This window comes from Bombina bombina, chromosome 3, assembly GCF_027579735.1.
Source record: "Bombina bombina isolate aBomBom1 chromosome 3, aBomBom1.pri, whole genome shotgun sequence".
NCBI classification, from domain to species: domain Eukaryota; kingdom Metazoa; phylum Chordata; class Amphibia; order Anura; family Bombinatoridae; genus Bombina; species Bombina bombina.
Genome location: NC_069501.1, coordinates 1,192,653,921 through 1,192,673,511, shown reverse-complemented (window position 1 = coordinate 1,192,673,511; position 19,591 = coordinate 1,192,653,921).

Genomic DNA, 19,591 nt, shown 5'->3' with positions numbered 1-19,591 from the left:
CTTGGTATTCATGGTAGCAGTACAGGCTAAATATTTGCAGCAGGAGTACAGTCTGAGTATCCACAGCAGTATAGGCTGTGTATTCGCAGTAGCCAAGGCTGGGTATATGCAGCAGCAGCACAGGCTGGATAACCACAGCAGAACATGCTGGGTATCTGCAGCAGAAGACATTATACATTAAAAGAGTAAGAGAAACTACGGCAGATATGCAAAATACTAAGGGCTTGATGATCTAAAGTTATCTACTCTAGCGACATTATCTAAGTCGTTACATAAGTACTGCAAGATCCCTCAAAGAATTTTAAAAAGGCAAAATTTTAGCTTGAAAGTTTATCTAACTATACAAGGTTCAGGATGTGAAGGAGAGGCGAAAACACCAGGAATATGCAATACCAGTCTGTTGAATCTAGAATGACAAGAAGGCAGAATCACAATATGACCCACCTCAGGACAAGGATCCTGACCAGGTGAGACAAATGGCCTATAACAGGGTTAGAGAATTAGCCCACGTCTGGGTTGAACTTTGAGCCCATGCCAGAGTATCTAAGTTATACAATATAGCAGCACAGGCCTGTTATTATTAGGGTAGGATAACCGGATATATAAATTATTTTATGTAAAGATGGAGGAAAAATCACACAGACACTTCTTGCTTCTATGTCTTTATTTTACTACACTGCTTCTACTTCCTGTGTCAGGAGGAAGGAGGAGGTAACAACATAAAATAAACTTTATTTACACTTCTGTTAACATTTAATGCATATAGGCTACAACACTGTAAGAGCACTTTCAGTTTATATCTCAACACCCCCACTTGCTCTCAAGTGTTTCATTTTGCATGTTTCCCCTTTTAAACATATTCATACATTACATGACTTACATTCCAAAGATATAACTGAAAAACTTTTCCAACTTGAATTTTGTTGCAGGCTTTGTCATAACATCTGCTACCATCTTGTCAGTTGGACAATACTCAAGAACAATGTTATCTTCACTGATCATTGATCGAATGAAGTGGTACTTGATATCAATGTGTTTACATCTCTGACGGCAAACAGGATTCCTTGAAAGAGCAATTGAACCCTGATTGTCTCCAAAGATTTGTATTGGTTTATAATGACACCCTTTATCCATTCCTTTGAGTAACTGCATAAGGTACAGACTTTCCTGTGTAGTCACAGCCAATGCCATGTATTCAGCTTCACATGTAGATAAAGCTACTGTGGGCTGTTTCTTTGATTTCCATGCAATCAGTGGAGCATTCTTGGTTAGGCTAAAGCAGTATCCAGTCATACTCCTCCTATCATTCACATCAGAGGCCCAATCGGCATCACTATACGCCTCGAGTTTCAAGTTTTCACTACATTTTCTGTAGCACAACTCATAGTCAGTAGTACGCTTTAAGTACCTCATCACATGCTTAGCTGTGGTTAGATGTTATTCTGTTGGCTCTGATAAGTATTGTGACAGTTTACTGATTACCCAGCTTAAATCTGGCCTTGTACAAGTCATAACATACAGCAGGCTACCTACTATCTCTCGATATTTTCTTGCATCTACTGGATCATTGTGATCATTTTGGTCTAGTTTTTGCTCACATGGTGTCGATCTGGGTTTACAATCTATCATTCCAAACTTCTCCAGAATCTTTAATATGTATCTCTTTTGGTTTATCTTTACCAAACCATCACTTTGTTCAAAATCAATACCTAGGAAATGTTTGATCCTTCCAAGATCTTTCATCTTAAATTTTGCTGTAAGCATTTTCTTCACGTCATTAAGTATTGTTTCTTCATTGGCACCGATAATTAGATCATCAACCCATATTAACAGTATTACTCTCTCATGTCCAAATTGTTTGACATATACACAGTGGTCTGCTGGATTTTGTTCAAACCCATTCTCATTTAAATAATCATGCAGCATCTTGTTCCAATTTCTACCTGATTGTTTTAGACCATACAATGACTTGTTCAATTTTAAAACTAATTTCTCATTTTGTTTGCACTTTACCTCAAATCCTACAGGTTGTTCCACATAAATCTCACAATCAATTGGGGCATGTAAGTAGGCTGTTTTCACATCCATCTGGTGAAGAAGTAAATCATACTGTGCTGCCAGTTGCATAAAAATACATACTGATGTAATATTTGCAGTTGGAGAAAAAACTTCCTTGTAATCATTTCCCTTTACTTGACTATAACCTTTAGCAACATATCTGGCTTTGTATGTTTCTGATCCATCAACATTGTTTTTAATGCATATACCCATCGACCCCCCACTGAACATTTACCTTCTGGTAAAATGGTCAAAGTGAATGTGTCATTCTCTCTTAGTGAATCCATTTCCTCTGTCATAGCATTAAACCAATTCTGTGACAGAGGTGAGCTCATAGCATCTTTAAAGGTTTGTGGTACATCAAACACTCTGTAACAATAATCAATGTTTGTTAGTATCTGATCATCACATTCAAAATCTGAAACATAGTCTTCCAAGTATTGAGGAGTTTTTCTGTCTCTTTTAGGGTAACGTGTATTATGATCACTCCCTGCCTCTCCATTGTTCTCACTCTTCAAAGTTTCTATTTCAGAAATTTGGACTATCTCTGGACACTCAATTTCAGTCTGATTAGTCTTTAGTATAGTGGGTGCATAGTCCTCCCTATGGCAATACTCATCATCATGTAACAGATCAGTTTGAGTCTGTCTTTCAACAACTTTCTTTGTGATAAACCTCACAAGCCTGTGTTTAAGGACCTTTCCAGTGTCTGGATAAAACACTAGATAAGAGGGGCTGTTCTTGTCATATCCAATAAAAATCCCTCTCTCACATTTTGAATCTAGTTTCTTTCTGTCATATTTGTATGCAAAACATTCTGACCCAAAAACTCTAATCTTAGAAAGGTTAGGTTTTTTGCCTGTCAAAAGGTAATAAGGGGTTTGTGCTAACCGGTTATTAAAGCACCTGTTTCGAATATGAGCAGCAGTCATTACTGCATATGTCTATAACACTTTTGGTAATTTACTCTCAACTAACAGACATCTTGCCATTTCAAATAGCGTTCTCCAATTTCTCTCAGCAGTCCCATTCTGATGGGGGGAGTAAGGTTCTGAGGTCTCATGTCTTATGCCTCGCTTACTTAGCAGTGACTTAAAACTATTTGCTACAAACTCAGTACCATTGTCAGATCTTATACATTTTAAGACTCATATGGGGCAATGTCAGCAATAAACCTTTCAGTGGCTAACACTGCATCATTCTTGTTTTTCAGAAAATATACAAATACTGCACCAGAATAATCATCAGTGAATGATATTGTGTATCTGAAACCTTCTCTAGCTTGTGGTTCTATAGGACCTGCTAAATCAGTATATACTAGTTCTAATGTAGCTGTGGCTCGGGTATCAGGTTCTCTGTTCCTACTCTGAACAAATTTTCCCTGAGTGCAAACTTCACAGTTTAGACTAGACTTATCAATCTTACCTTTAATTGTCATTCCTTCTATCACATTTTGTAGTTTTGCAATATCATCATAATTACAGTGACCAAAAGTATTCAGATAGTAAAGTCTACTGTATTTCTGGATCGTGAATTTGGTACCATTCTTATGAATGAGTTCATTCCTGCCTTGCTGGAAGTTAGCTGATGCTCCACTGTTTGTTGCTGTCTCTATAGAAAAGATGTCTTGAGGATATGTAGGTATGTACAATGCATTCTTCAGTGTCATCTTCATTCGGTTTCCCTCGCTGTCAAGTAGACAGACCTCTGCATCGCCTCTTCTCAGTGCCACGCCTGTTGTCTTTTTCCCATCTGCGAGCTCCATTGTATGTTTCTCCGGTTTAAACGTTTTGTCAAAGTTCTTAAACTTTCCAATATCAGTAATTATATGGGATGTTGCTCCTGTATCAACCATTAGTCCTTTTGGTATTATCCCATCTAGCTGGTTATCTTTAATTTTGAAAGCAAATGAGTGTCTGTCGTCTGCTTGCCTGACATTGTCTCTCTTTTTGCTCCTGCAATTTGCATCTTTGTGTGTTGGGCTCTTGCAATAGCTACACCACAGTGATTGACCTTTATTTGTATTGTTTAAATACTCTCTGGCCCTGTGTCCCTTTTTGCCGCAATTGTAACACACAATGTTAGAGTCATTTCTCACTTTAAATCTTGAAGTTGTGTTACTCACTTTTAAAACATTATCTTCATTTTTACTAGTGCGGTATTTTTCAGTATCCTCAAAACTTCTCAACTGTGTTTTAAACTCTGCAAAAGTTACTTTTCCATCACCCTGTGTAATGTGTATGGCAAATGGTTTAAATAATTCAGGCAAACCTTGCAAAATCATTGCAATCAACAATCCGTCGCTTAATGTTTCTCCAGCATTTCTCAGTGCTGTAATGGCTGTCTCTGCACGTATAATATAGTCGGTCACACTCTCATTTACAGTTTTCTGAAGAGATGTTAGTTCAGTGTATAAACTAATTATGCAGGGCTTTCCTTTACCTGCATAATAGTCTCTCAATATTTGAAGAGCCTTTCTTCCATCATCAGCTGCTTCTCTCATAATCAGAGACAAACTTTTATCACCTAAACACTGAATTAATTCAGCATAAGCTTCCTCATTCTTACTGTGATCTTCATCCTCCTCTTCAGTGTCTGCAGGCACACTCAGGATGGTTTCTTTCAGCTGCAGCAATCTCAGATGTCCCAAGAACTTAGTCTCCCAAAGTTCATCATTCTTTTCATCTCCATCAAAGCAAAGTCTGCTCCATTGGTTTCCTGCATCCCTCCTGGGCCCATAACCTGTAGCCATTCTGTTATTATTAGGGTAGGATAACCGGATATATAAATTATTTTATATAAAGATGGAGGAAAAATCACACAGGCACTTCTTGCTTCTATGTCTTTATTTTACTATACTGCTTCCTGTGTAAGGAGGAAGGAGGAGGTAACAACATAAAATAAACTTTATTTACACTTCTGTTAACATACAATGCATATAGGCTACAACACTGTAAGAGCACTTTCAGTTTATATCTCAACACTGGCATCTGCAGCAAGAGCACAGGCTGGGTATCCACGGCAGCAGCACAGGCTAGGTATCCATGGCAGCAGAACAGGCTGGTCATCCATAGCAGCAGCACAGGCTGGGTATCAATGGCAGCAGAACAGGCTGGGTATCCAATGCAGTAGCACAGGCTGGGTATTCGCTGCAGGAGCACAGGCTGGGTATCTGCAGCAGCAGCAGCACAGTTTTGGTGTCCATGGTAGTAGCACAGGCTGGGTATTAGCGGCAGGAGTACAGGCTTGGTATCCACAGTAGGAGCACACGTTGAATATTCACAGAAGGAGAACAGGCTGGATATCCATGGCAGGAGCACAGGCTGTGTATCCGCGGCAGGAGCACAGGCTCGGTATCCACAGCAGGAGCACAGGCTGGATATCTGTGGCAGCAGCACAGGCTGGGTATCTGTGGCAGGAGCACAGGTTGGGTATCTGCAGCAGCACATGCTGAGTATTTGCAGCAGAGGCTGGGTATCTGCAACAGTTAAACAGGCTGGGTATCCATTGCAGGAGCACAGACTAGGTATCTGCAGCAGCACAGGCTAGGTATCCGCAGCAGCACAGGCTGGGTATCCACAGCCGCACAAGCTGGGTATCCACAGCCGCACACGCTGGGCATCCACAGCAGCACAGTTTAGCTTGAGAGTTGTTTATCTAGCTATACAAGCTTCTGGATGTGAGGGAGAGGTGGACACATTACAATATAATGCTTAAAAAATTATAGAATTTTGCATGATTTCACTCTTTGGTGGCAAGTTTTTGATCATGGGGCTGTAAATCAGATTGTCAGAAATGGTCAGTGAAGGAAGCAGCACAAGCAGGGTCAGTAATAAGCCAAAAAAAACCCAGAGAAACAATGTTGCCCAGGCAGAGAGAGGACTGGGAGGAACTGCCTTTTATAGTCTGATAATTGCTGATATGACACACTTAAGTAATTAGGTGTGCAGACACAGACCAGGAAGAGCACATTAAGCTCCCAGGGAAAGTTACAGGCCTAAGAATCAGGAGCAGCAGGTACAGAACAGGCCAGGTTGTGTTTTTTTCCTGGTCCTAAGGGCAGAGTGGCGACAGAAACAAATGTTACATACCTTGGTATTCATTTCACTCTGACTCCTGCATCTGGTAGACTGAGATAGATTTAATAAAATATTGTTACAGATTAATATCAGAAGACAGAGATTTCTATACTATTTTATGTTTAGTCATTATTAGGTACATTTTATAGTATTTTTTAAAGACTGTTTAGATGCAGTTTTAAGGACTTAAAATGTATTTCTCCAAACATTTTATGACACTTAATACTTGAATTCAGTGCATAGACAGTACATTATGGCTGGTGTTTGCTAAGAGTTACATTAACATAGGTCCTGAAACACTTTACTTTCTTCCCTTGGCAATAGACAGATTTAGGAGCACGCTCTCTACAACACATAACGATCCAATGTTACAGCATTTTGCTTCTTTTTTTTGTCACAGGCATCTTCGCATGATGGGCTGTAAATGATGTAGTTGTATTAATTGAGTATGCCAACAGGCACAAAAAATCTGAACACTTTAGCTAAAACATAGACTGAAAACCATGAATTTAAGTTGACATATCTCTTTAATATCTTGTTCCCAACCCTCCAATCCTCTAGCATTTGCAACACAACACTCTTGTGGTTCTCCTCCTACTTTTCTAACCCTACCTTTAGTGTAGACTTCTCTGGTGCTTCCACTGCCCCTTTACCATTTTCTGTTCAGGACCATAAGGTTCTGTCCTTGCTCCCCTTCTCTTCTCAATTTATACGTCATCCTTAACATCTTTAATAAAGTCCCATTTAATGTCATTTATATGCTGATTATACCCGAATCTACCTCTCTGCACCAGACCTATCCCCTACCTTGCTAACTCTTGTCACTTACTACCTTTCTAATATTACATACTAGATGTTGCCTCACTACCTTAATCTAAATCTCCCTGCTTCCAAAATCTCTATCCCCTAACTTTCTATAACTGGTAATAATAACATCATTACCCCAACACGGCATGCCCAATGTCTTGGGGTCATACTTGACTCAGTTCTTTCTTTCACTCACCACATCCAGGTTCTGGCAAATTCCTGCCTTTTCCACTTTAAAACATCTCCAAAATTTGTCACTTCCTCACACAAGAAACAGATTTGACTATTGCAACTCCATCCTCTCTGGTCTTATAGTCAAAAAATGACTTGCTCTAATTGGTTAGAGCATATATTTTAAAACTAGTTACCCTGATCTCAACCAGGTTATAGGGAGAGTCTACAATAGAATTTTTATTGTTTTAAAAGATAGATAATCCCTTAATTACCCGTTCCCCAGTTTTGCATAACCAACACTGTTATGTTAATATACTTTTTACCTCTGTGATTACCTTGTATCTAAGCATCTTCTGACAGCCCCCTGATCATATGACTTTGTATTTATTATCTATTGACTTGCATTTAGTACTGCACTTCTCATGCATTAGCACAATGTTATCTATATGGCCCACATGAACTAGCAGTCTCCTGTTGTGAAAAACAAATACAAAAGCATGTGATAAGAGGCTGTCTATAGTGGCTTAGAAACAGGCAGAAATGTAGAGGTTTAAAAGCTACAAAGTATAATAATATCACAATTTTGTTTGTGCAAAGGTGGGGAATGGTTAGTAAAGGCATTGGGGCATATTTATCAAAGTGCGAGCGGACATGAAACGATGTAGCGTATCATGTCCGCTGCACATCGATAAATACAGACAGCATACGCTGTCAGCATTTATCATTGCACAAGCAGTTCACCAGAACTGCTTGTGCAATACCGCCCCCTGCAGATTCGCTGGAAACAAGGGGATTCAGCCCCAAAATATCACTTTTTAAACAATAACAATTTTAGTATAGGCTGTCCCTTTAACTAGATAGTAGAAGTGCTGTTAAGGACCACAGAGTACTGTTGGTTCAGAGCAGAAACTGCTGCTGATCCAATCACCAGCACTATCCTCACAACTTAATTGTGTAATTAGCACTGCCAATTAGCAACAGTACATCTACTAGGTGCAAAGTCTCAAATTATAGAATATATTTTTTTTACTATACTCTCCATTTAAAACCTTGTTTGCTGTAATTGTTTTACAATAACTAAATTCCACTCACCAGTTCCCTTATTTTGAGAAGCCATTCTGGACTTTCTTCTGAAGAAGAAGACATAGCTAGCCACTGTCATTATGTTAACGGAATTTGACTTGTTTTGCAATTCTTATAATATAATCTCTACTGCAGCCAATTAGGGGCAGTTACAGTATCTCACAAAAGTGAGTGCACTCCTCACATTTTTGTAAATATTTTATTTTATTTAATATTTTATGTGACAACACTGAAGAAATGACACTTTGCTACAATGTAAAGTAGTGAGTGTACATCATGCATAACAGTGTAACTTTGCTGTCCCCTCAAAATAACTCAATACACAGCCATTAATGTCTAAACCATTGGCAACAAAAGCGAGTACACCCCTAAGTGGAAATGTCCAAATTGGGTCCAAAGTGTCAATATTTTATGTGGTCAGCATTATTTTCCAGCACTGCCATAACCCTCTTGGGCATGGAGTTTACCAGAGCTTCACAGGTTGCCACTGGAGTCCTCTTCCACTCCTCCATGACGACATCACATAGCTGGTGGATATTAGAGACCTTGCGCTCCCCCACCTTCCATTTGAGGATGCCCCACAGATGCTCAATAGGGTTTAGGTCTGGAGACATGCTTGGCCAGTCCATCACCTTTACCCTCAGCTTCTTTAGCAAGGCAGTGGTCATCTTGGCAAGACACACTTTTCTTTGTAATCCTCACCTGGTTGCCGCCACACACGCTTGACACCATCTGAACCAAATAAGTTTATCTTGGTCTCATCGGACCACAGGACATGGTTCCAGTAATCCATGTCCTTAGTCTGCTTGTCTTCAGCAAACTGTATGAGGGCTTTATTGTCCATTATCTTTAGAAGAGGCTTCCTTCTGGGATGACAGCAATGCAGACCAATTTGAGGCGTATGGTCTGAGCACTGACAGGCTAACCCCCAACCCTTCAACCTCTGCAGCAATGCTGGCAGCACTCATACGTCTATTTCCCAAAGACAACTTCTGGCTATGACGCTGAGCATGTGCACTCAACTTCTTTGGTCGACCATGGCGAGGCCTGTTCTGAGTGGAACCTGTCCTTTTAAACCGCTGTATGGTCTTGCCCACCATGCTGCAGCTCAGTTTCAGGGTCTTGGCAATCTTCTAGCTTAGGCCATCTTTATGTAGCGCAACAATTCTTTTTTTCAGATCCTCAGAGAGTTCTTTGCCATGGTGCCATGTTGAACTTCAAGTGACCAGTATGAGAGAGTGTGATAGCGATAACACCAAATTTAATACACCTGCTCCCCATTCACACCTGAGACCTTCTAACACTAATGAGTCACATGACACTGGGGAGGGAATATGGCTAATTGGGCCCAATTTGGACATTTCCACTTAGGGGTGTACTTACTTTTGTTGCCAACAATTTAGACATTAATGGCTGTGTGTTGAGTTGTTTTGAGGGGACAGCAAATTTACACTGTTATACAGGATGTACACTCACTACTTTGTTGTAGCAAAGTGTCATTTCTTCAGTGTTGTCATATGAAAAGGTATAATAAAAAAAATACAAAAATGTGAGGGGTGTACTCACTTTTGTGAGATACTGTACAGGTTCAGGCTTGTGAAACCTGCTGTGTACACTTTGAGTTCTTAGAACTGGAATTCACACAGCATAGGGAGTTGCTGTCCCTTTAATATGAAATAGCAAAAACAGCAATCAAAAGCAATAACCTAATAAAAAAAAGTTACAGGTATCATCATTTGCCTACAATTTATTTTTATACACCCAAAACATTCTTCAAATTTTGAAAATTTGCCTAGCACCCTTGCTGGAAGACTGTTCCACACACCTACAATGGCCCCCAGTTATCAACACGCAGGTGGCCAAAACTGGAAAACTATCCACCCACTATCAGGATGAGTGAGGCAGCATCCACTGTCCACATTTTAGATACAATAAACAACCACTTGTGCAGCCCTGCCCACTTCTCTCACACAACCAATCAAGTGAGAGAGAGGGCTTGTCAATAATTTTGACTTCTTCTTAAAAAGACAGTCAAGTCCCAAAAAAACGTTCATGATTTAAATATGGAATGTAATTTTAAACAACTTTCCAATTTACTTTTATCACCAATTTTGCTTTGTTCTCTTGTATTCTTAGCTGAAAGCTAATTCTAAAAGGTTCATATGTTAATTTCTTAGACCTTGAAGACTGCGTCTATTCTGAATGCAGTGCTCCTTAAGTTGAAAAAAAAATAAAACTTTATTAAATCAAAGTTAACTTAAAAATAAACAGATTGTGTTAAAAACAGCAAACAGTTTACTTGTGTTCTTGCAAAAACAGTGTATCCACTGCCTATAGTAACATAAGGAAGCTGACATTCTGCCTTTTCAGATCACCAGCAAGAAACTGACTCTCTGGGGCAGAATTATCAAGCTCCAAATTGAGCTTGATACCCCTGTTTCCGCGCGAGCCTTCAATTTCGCCAGAAACCGTAGTTATGAAGCAGAGGTCTAAAGACCTCTGCTCCATAACTGATCCATTGCCTTTGATTCTGAGGTCTGCAAAACGCCTGATACTATACGATCGGACTGATTGACACCCCCTGTTAGCGGCCGATTGACCAGAAATCTGCAGGGGGCAGCATCGCACAAGCAGTTATGGTGAACTGCTTGTGCAATTTTCAATGCCGACAGTGTATGCTGTCGGCATTCAGCGATGTCTGTCGGACATGATACGCCACAGCATATCATGTCGGACAGACATTGATAAATCGGCCCCTACGTCTCTAGCACTCACTGAACAGTAAACCGCTTCAAGCTGCTCTAGATGATTTATGACATCAAGCTAGATTTGTATTTCTCAAGGGACCTCAGACCCTTGTGTGGCTGTGACAGGAATTAATGGACACTGCACAAATGTAGTAAAAAAAAAAACACAATTTAAAAATCCTTTTAAAATTATAAATAAGGGGCGGAGCCTGACCGAGCTCAGAGATGGCTGTGTAATCTCTGAGCTCCGTGCTGCCATCGACAAAAGTCAGCAACAAACTAACTCAAGAGGATTATTTTACCCTCCTAACATAGCCCAAAGACAGCTGATCCACCAAAGAGTGAATTCTCTTGTTTTTACACGCTGCCGCTTTACTTTAAGCCGGTCACCCAGCCAAAGGAACATTTTCGCGCCACGCAAGAAGAAGGGCCCAGGCTGAGGTAATGGCGCAGCGCAATCTACACTACGACACCGGAGCTGCCTAACCTACAACCAGACCGAATCGCGGTCAGCCGACCCGAAAACTCCCCACCGGAGGTATAAATTACACTGCGCATACAGCAGTCGACACGCAGCTCAATACCCTGACCTCATCTGCCAGCTCAGCGGTATTAAGGTAGGCCGCACTAGCGGACACACAAACAGGGCAGCATGACAGAACGCTATAATTAAATCATGGCACAAAAGCAATATTAAAAGGGTAGTAAATATACAGAAAGGAGACTTTGACCAGGCTATATAACATCGGATTATAAAGAGGTCTCACTAAATAACGATTATCCTTCACCAAACATTGAGGATGTGATGAAGGAGGTGAGAAAACAGTAATACGCTCTTATGTATACCTAGTGAGGTAATCTGAAGGGGATAACATTTCTTTGGACCCTAAAGATATAAAGGAAACTGGGAATGGGTCATTCAGAAAGGTGGTATATTCACTTTCAGCATATTTAATACAGCATAAGGGGACAGATGATACTCCATAAGAGCTACTATTAACACTAAAAGGCACCCTGTAGTGAAAACATAAAGGCATATAAATATTAACCAGCAGAAGAAACTCTCCTTTCACTACTGTCATTAAAGTTAACAGAAACTGAAGAAGTTGGCTAAGGATCCACTATAGAAACAAATAACGCCAAACTATAACCATCTCACTCGCCATTCCTCCAGCCATTCAGACCTACCTGCACAGTCTAGCTATACCACAGAATCTATTAATACACACCGAGGTCAGGCTGCTCACAATAGTTCCGTGCTAGCTATTATGTCAACCAGAAAGCTAACAAGGGGAGATAAATCTAGCAAATCTTCCTCTGTCAGCACTTTCTTTAAGCCCCCTAAACACAGTAAAATCACAGAGCTAGCGATAATGGAGGCAGGAGGGGACTCAGACCTGGAAACTACACCTCTCACATTCGAAGATGACAAAAATCCTGTAACTAAGGCCGATTTAAGAGACTTGGTCTCTAAACAAGATATCACTAGTAATTTCGAAAAGCTTTGGGAAAAAATTGACTCCATGCATTCTGCAGTTACAGCAAATCTCAAAGACATACAGTCTGACATTACTGAACTAGGTGGCAGACTAGAAACACTTGAAGAACATAGAGACACAGTTTCAGATGAACTAGCAGCATCCTCCCACACCATTCAACTTCAACAACAATCTATCACAGAATTACAGGACAAAGTAGACGATCTGGAAAACAGATCCCGCAGAAACAATATCAGATTGAAGGGAGTCCCAGAGAGCATTGCCAATCCAGACCTTCAGACATACCTACAACAACTCTTTCGCAACATCACAGGAGACTCAGAAGAATCAGATTATGAAATTGAAAGAGCACACAGAGCGCTACGACCAAAACCTAGGGAGGATGCTCCACCTAGAGATGTTATCATTAAGTTATCATTTTTTCAAGATAGAGAAAGAATACTTCAAGCTTCCAGGACCAAGCCAACATACAAATATCAAGGAAATATAATACAATTTTTCCAGGACCTTAGCCTCCGAACACTTCAAAGGAGGAGTTCCCTACGCCCTTTGACTACCCTCTTACGAAAACACCAAATCAAATACAAATGGGGTTTCCCTTTTGCCCTATATATCCTCAAAGACAACAAATCGTATACACTCCGTGACCAGGATGAAATTGGTCCAACATGTAAACTCTTGGGACTAGATACTCCGCATATACCCACAGAGGACCAACAACAGAAATCATCTGTCCCCCCCAGACAGCCCAGATGGACAAAAGTGAATCACAAAGGATCCAAGAAATAGGATAACTCTACATGCTTCCAGCTTTTCTCCCCACCAGGACATCCTCTATGACCTAGAGTCCCCCCACTCTAGGCTTTAGTGTGTTTCGCTGAGACACCAGTATCCTTACTAACATGACACCTTCTGAAGGATATCTTACCTCACACTCCCCTTTAGGGGGTATTATTATTACTTTACATTTCAGTTAAATGTTCAGACGCTGACAATATGGAAGCGTCATATTTATAGCCATGTTTAATATATTAGGATCAGTTCATATGTTGCTGACTTACTAGGTTTAGCTATATTAATGTATAGGCAGCATTCACCTTCATAAGGTAACGTTAACGCATATGCTATATGCTGTCCCATTTAAGGGACTCAAGTTATGTTGTCATATATTTTGTTGTTTTTCTTGTTGTTTTTCTTGTTATTTTTCCTCTTTAATCTTATCTTTCTCTCTCTTCAAGGACGCCGGGGCTGCTCCTCCCCTCAGACAAATTTGCTGTTACTTCCACCAACCGACTGACTTCCCGACTTCTCCCAGACCGTATGTACCAATACACTCCATACCAGATTTACTTCTACTAAGACCACCCACCATAATGACTCTATGACCCCTCAGATACACCTTGTCTCTCACAATGTGAGAGGATTAAACACTAACGTCAAAAGGCGTACAGCCATATCTCAATATCAACATCTAGGGGCCAACATCATATTTCTCCAGGAAACCCACTTCACTCAAGATATAATCCCCAAATATTGGGCTAAACAATTCACACAACACTACCATGCCTCCACTACCACCAAGAAGAGAGGTGTATCAATACTGATCCACTCCAGTTTACCCTTTGAACACGAATCTACCATAGCAGATAAGGAGGGGAGATATCTTATTGTTAAAGGCCGTCTACTTGATTCAAGTATTGTCTTATGTAATGTTTATGCTCCTAATGACAACCAACATACTTTTTTCAGTAAAATTTCAGATTTAATCACCAACTGGTCTCAACATAAAATTATATTAGTGGGGGACTTTAACATCACTATGGTAAAACATACGGATAGTAATATCAAACTAACTCCCAAAAAACTTAGACACAACAGAATAGTAAACTCTATCCAAGAACATCTAGCCCCACATGCACTGGTCGACTCCTGGCACTCACTATACGGTCAAACTACGGATACAACCTTCTACTCCTCAGCTCATAAACATTATACGAGACTCGACTACATATACACAAGTCAGATACTATTACCTCTTTTTAGAAGCTCGACAATTCACCCATGTGTATGGTCCGATCACTCTGTTCTCATACTTCACCTAGAGGGGGTTGTGGACACACTTAGATCCAGGACTTGGACCTATGACTCCACCTACTTGAAAGACCCCCTAATCAAAGATAGACTTAGTAAGCTACTTACTGAATTCTGGGACATTAACAGGGGCTCTACACTCAACCCAATCTCTCCTTGGGCAGCACATAAGACATACATTAGGGGACTGCTTATACGGGAGAAATCGCAACGGAATAGACAATATAAATCCATGATATCAAACCTTCACGCAGAAATACGGGACCTTGAAGCCAAACATAGATTAACCGGTAGAAATGACATCCTATCCACCTTAGAGACTAAAAGATCATACCTAGCTAACCTCCTAAACAATCAATCACTTAGAGCGATCCAGAGACTCAACACACAATACTACATATACGCGAACAAGCCGGATAAATTCCTAGCACACAAATTGAGAGAAAGATGTAAAGCATCCACTATAGGGTCTATCCTACTCCCAAGTGGTGTTTCTGTGTCACATCCACAACATATAGTGGACACTTTTGCAGACTTTTATGGGAAACTGTACGATGGAAACAAAGTAACACATACACAAGAGATAGTGTCCCAAACTACATTATTCCTGGAGGAAGCTGGGTTGAACTCCCTCTCAAAGGATGACAGCGACACCTTAAATGCCCCAATTACAGGACAGGAAATACTAGGTATAATAAAAGACCTTAAGTCAGGGAAAGCTGCGGGACCGGACGGTTTCGCTAGCGAATATTATAAAACATTTAAGGACATCTTAGTACCCCACCTCACTGATTTTTGTAATTATATACTCGAAGGTCACACAATCCCGAACGACCTGTTACAAGCTAGGATAGTGGTAATACCTAAACCGGGTAAAAATCATAAGCTCTGCTCCAGTTACCGCCCTATCTCACTCATTAATCAGGACTTGAAGATCCTCACTAAGGTATTAGCCAATCGCCTAAAACATATCCTTCCAAAATTGATCCATTTGGATCAAGTAGGCTTCATTAAGGATAGAGAAGCGCCTGATAATGTGCGAAGAATGCTAAATATAATAGATTATGTTGGAAAAACTGGAATGCCTTCTCTGCTCCTCTCGCTGGATGCAGAGAAGGCATTCGATAGAATAGATTGGGGATACATGAAAGCAGTTATGCTCCAGATGGGATTCGGAGGGGCCTTCATCAAAGCATTGAATGTGATATACTCGACTCCCTCAGCTCAGGTCTCCGTGTCGGGATATAAATCTAGATGCTTTCCCATATTAAACGGTACTAGACAGGGGTGTCCACTCTCTCCCCTTATCTTTGCACTCTGCATAGAACCCCTAGCAGCAAAAATTAGAAAGACACCAGATGTTTCAGGAGTTATGATTAAAGATCAGGAATACAAACTAACACTCTTTGCAGATGATATCCTGCTGACATTGACTAAACCCCTCATAACACTACCCAACTTATATAAAATCCTAGAACAATTCTCCCAGATTTCAGGTTATAAGGTTAATCTGGATAAATGTGAAGCACTTTCACTAGGTCTGCCCCAACACACTAAGAAGCTCATAGAAGTCAATTTTGACCTAAAATGGGCTACACACTCCCTCAAATATTTAGGAATCTACCTCACTACCCAAATTGACCAGCTACACAAACGCAATTATGAGCCTATGTTCAGGGAAATTAGAAAACATCTCAATAAGTGGAAAGCACACACCTTCTCATGGATGGGCAGGCTTGCTGCAGTAAAGATGACTATCCTGCCCCGCCTACTATATCTATTTCGTACACTTCCCATAGAGGTCCCAATTAAAGATCTGAAAACACTCCAAGCAGAACTAATAACATTTATAAGAGGTAAGAAAATGGCTAGAATCTCTGCCACACTTATCACAAAACATAAGGTCTTAGGAGGGATAGGAGCACCCAATCTCTTAGAATATTATAGAGCAGCGAGACTAGCACAAACGGTACTCATAGGTGGAAGAAGGGAGGAGGTCCTTTGGACCAAAATAGAGGCAGACCTGAGGGGGTCCATTCATGTAGATGACATTCTGTGGAACAAACACCCTACAAAACCCACACCCGATAAATCCAGATCACACATTCTTGACAACACTACACACTTATGGTCACTATTTACCAAACAACAAAAGTTATTACCTACTCAAACACTTATGTATCCGATTAGATATCTCCTCTCCAACGAGGTGCAGACTATAATCAATAAATGGGCTAACAAAGGATTATACAGGGTGGCAGACTGGCTAGATGGGAGAAAGTCAAAGACATTCACTCAAATACAGACTCAACTGGGTTCAATAAAGCTCCAGTGGTTCCAGTATCTCCAAGTCAACTCAGCAATTCAGAAATATATTAGAACTTCCTATAATAGTACGCTCTCAACTTTAGAAATCCTGATGAACACCACGCACAGACCAAAGCAGGCGATATCTAGAATTTACTTGGAGATCCAATCACTAAGCAAAATGACCAAACCCACTATACTTTTACATTGGGAAAGAGACCTTGACATGGTTAAAGATAAAAAGAGATGGGATGAAATTTTTCACTCGGCCTGCACAGGTCTTCTGAGTGCAGACCTAAGAGAAAATACGATCAAAACTATGTACAGATGGTATTTAACCCCAACCAAAACCTACCATATGTCCCTCTCTAACAATAAATTCTGCTACAGGGGATGTGGAGAAATAGGGTCGTATCTTCACATGTGGTGGGATTGCACCATAATACAGCCAATATGGGCTCAATTATCCTCCCTTCTGGGAGCGGTCCTCGAGGAACATATCCAACTAACTCCTTCTCAAGCCTTGTTAAATGAACCTACACGCAGATTTAATAAACACATAAATATATTCATCAAGATTGCATGCACGGTCACCAGAATGAGTATTGCAAAATACTGGAAAACTAAAGCCCCCCCATGGGAGGAAGTATTTAATAGATTAACACTGACTTATCGCATGTATGAATCTGCCTCTAAGATTCTAGATACACAACCACAATTCGAGAGAATATGGTTTTACTGGACACTCAATCACCCACAGACATATAGGGCCCACTAAGAACCTTTTCAGATAAGGAACTGGGCGGTTTGGTTGCCGGGGGGGCGGGGGCCCCGACGTCCTTCTATACCTAATCTTACTTTACTATTCTTCACTCTATCTAATTGTTCGACAAGCTTTTTTAGCTACCTACAGATTAACAATTGGTAGGCACTCTTTTATCTAAACTCTTACTCTATCTTCCCTCTTCCCTCTTTATTCTTTACTCCTTTTAGTTAAAGATTTATGCCACTACTCTGGTTTTATACTGTGTTATTGAGGATAGTGAAACCATGCCACCCTCTTAGACAAACTTGATCAAAGACATTTTCCACCCCACTCACACCATCCCATCAAGGACTTGGACTCTATGTTTGGTGGATATGGCTTACCTCGATTGCTAAACGGGAGAAACGAAGCATAGTACTTTAAGACCCTGCTTTATGTATTTATCAATGGACTCTAAGAGACTTTAGTGGGTGGCAGGAGACCCAGAAATTTTAGCACAGTTGCTTCATTTATACTTCCTATCCCACTTATCAGATATATAAAAAAAAAAAAAAAAAAAAACGATGTATGACCTCTGTTGTAACGAATTTTTCTCTGTTCATATCAATAAAAAAGATTTAAACATAAAATTATAAATAATACGTATTGCAATGATTTATATTACGTATAAGTCACTGCTTACTGCTTTTTCTATTACAACAATGAAACAGACTGTTTTATATCCCTTTAATAAATGGTCCCTTACATTCATTCATTTAGTTGGACTCGTTGCTATAGAAATGTGAGTCACAGATCTCATCCAATGAACTATTTATTCTGATCACAGCCTAAACTATGGGATTTTACTATGACTTTATAAAGAGATTTTTTTCCTTAAAGGGATATGAAACCCATTTTTTTTCTTTCACAATTTAGACAGAACATGCGATTTTAAACAACTTTCCAATTTACTTCTATTACATTTTCTTGGTAGCCTTAGTTGAAAAGAATAGCTAGCTAGGCTCAGGAGCAGCAATTCAATACTGGGAGCTAGCTGCTGATTGGTGGCTGCACATTCAAGCTCCCTGCATTGCATAGCTGCTCCTTCAACAAACAATACCAAGAGAATAAAGCAAATTTGACAATAGAAGTAAATTAGAAAGCTGTTTAAAATCAAACTCTATTTGGATCTTGAAAGAAAATTGTTGAGTTTTATGTCCCTTTTCAGTCTTTTATAAAGGGACACTAAACCCAGATTTTTTTCTTTAATGATTCAGATAGAGCCGTAATTTTAAGCAACTTTCTAATTTACTCCTATTATCAATATCCTTTGTTCTCTTGCTATCTTTATTTGAAAAGCAGGAATGTAAAGCTTAGGAGCAGGCCCATTTTTGGTTCAGAACCTGGGTTGCACTTGCTGATTGGTGGCTAAATGTAGCCACCAATAAGCAAGCGCTATTCAGGGTTCTGAACCTAAAATGTGCCAGCTAACCAAAGTTGCCGACAGCTAAAAGTAGTTTACAGCTTAATTTTAGTACCAGGTTTCCATTGAAGAATATTGTGCATTGCCTACAGTGGTTCTTTTTGTGTAAGTGTAAGTTAACATTGCATTAATGCTTCCATCGTCGGATTTCTCAAAAATCGAGGCATAACAAGTTTGTTGCTATGGTAACTCTAGCTTAATGTATAAAATATACGTTTAATGCCTGCATTACTTATCTGTGATCACCTCTGGAGAGATACACAAACAAAGATGCACTGAATGCATTAAACAAATTAAATGAAATAAAAACTTTTATATTTAATGAAAAAAAAATTGGTTTTATTACATTTTTAGATTTATCGATATATGTAATATTTAGTACTGCCCTAGGCATAGGCCTTGTTGGAATTATGGAGATATATGCTTGATTATATTTTTATATGTAAATACATATAGATATTAAAATAGGAATAAAACTCAAACTAGTCCTATAAGTGGGCCAGGCAGCTTAGCTATGT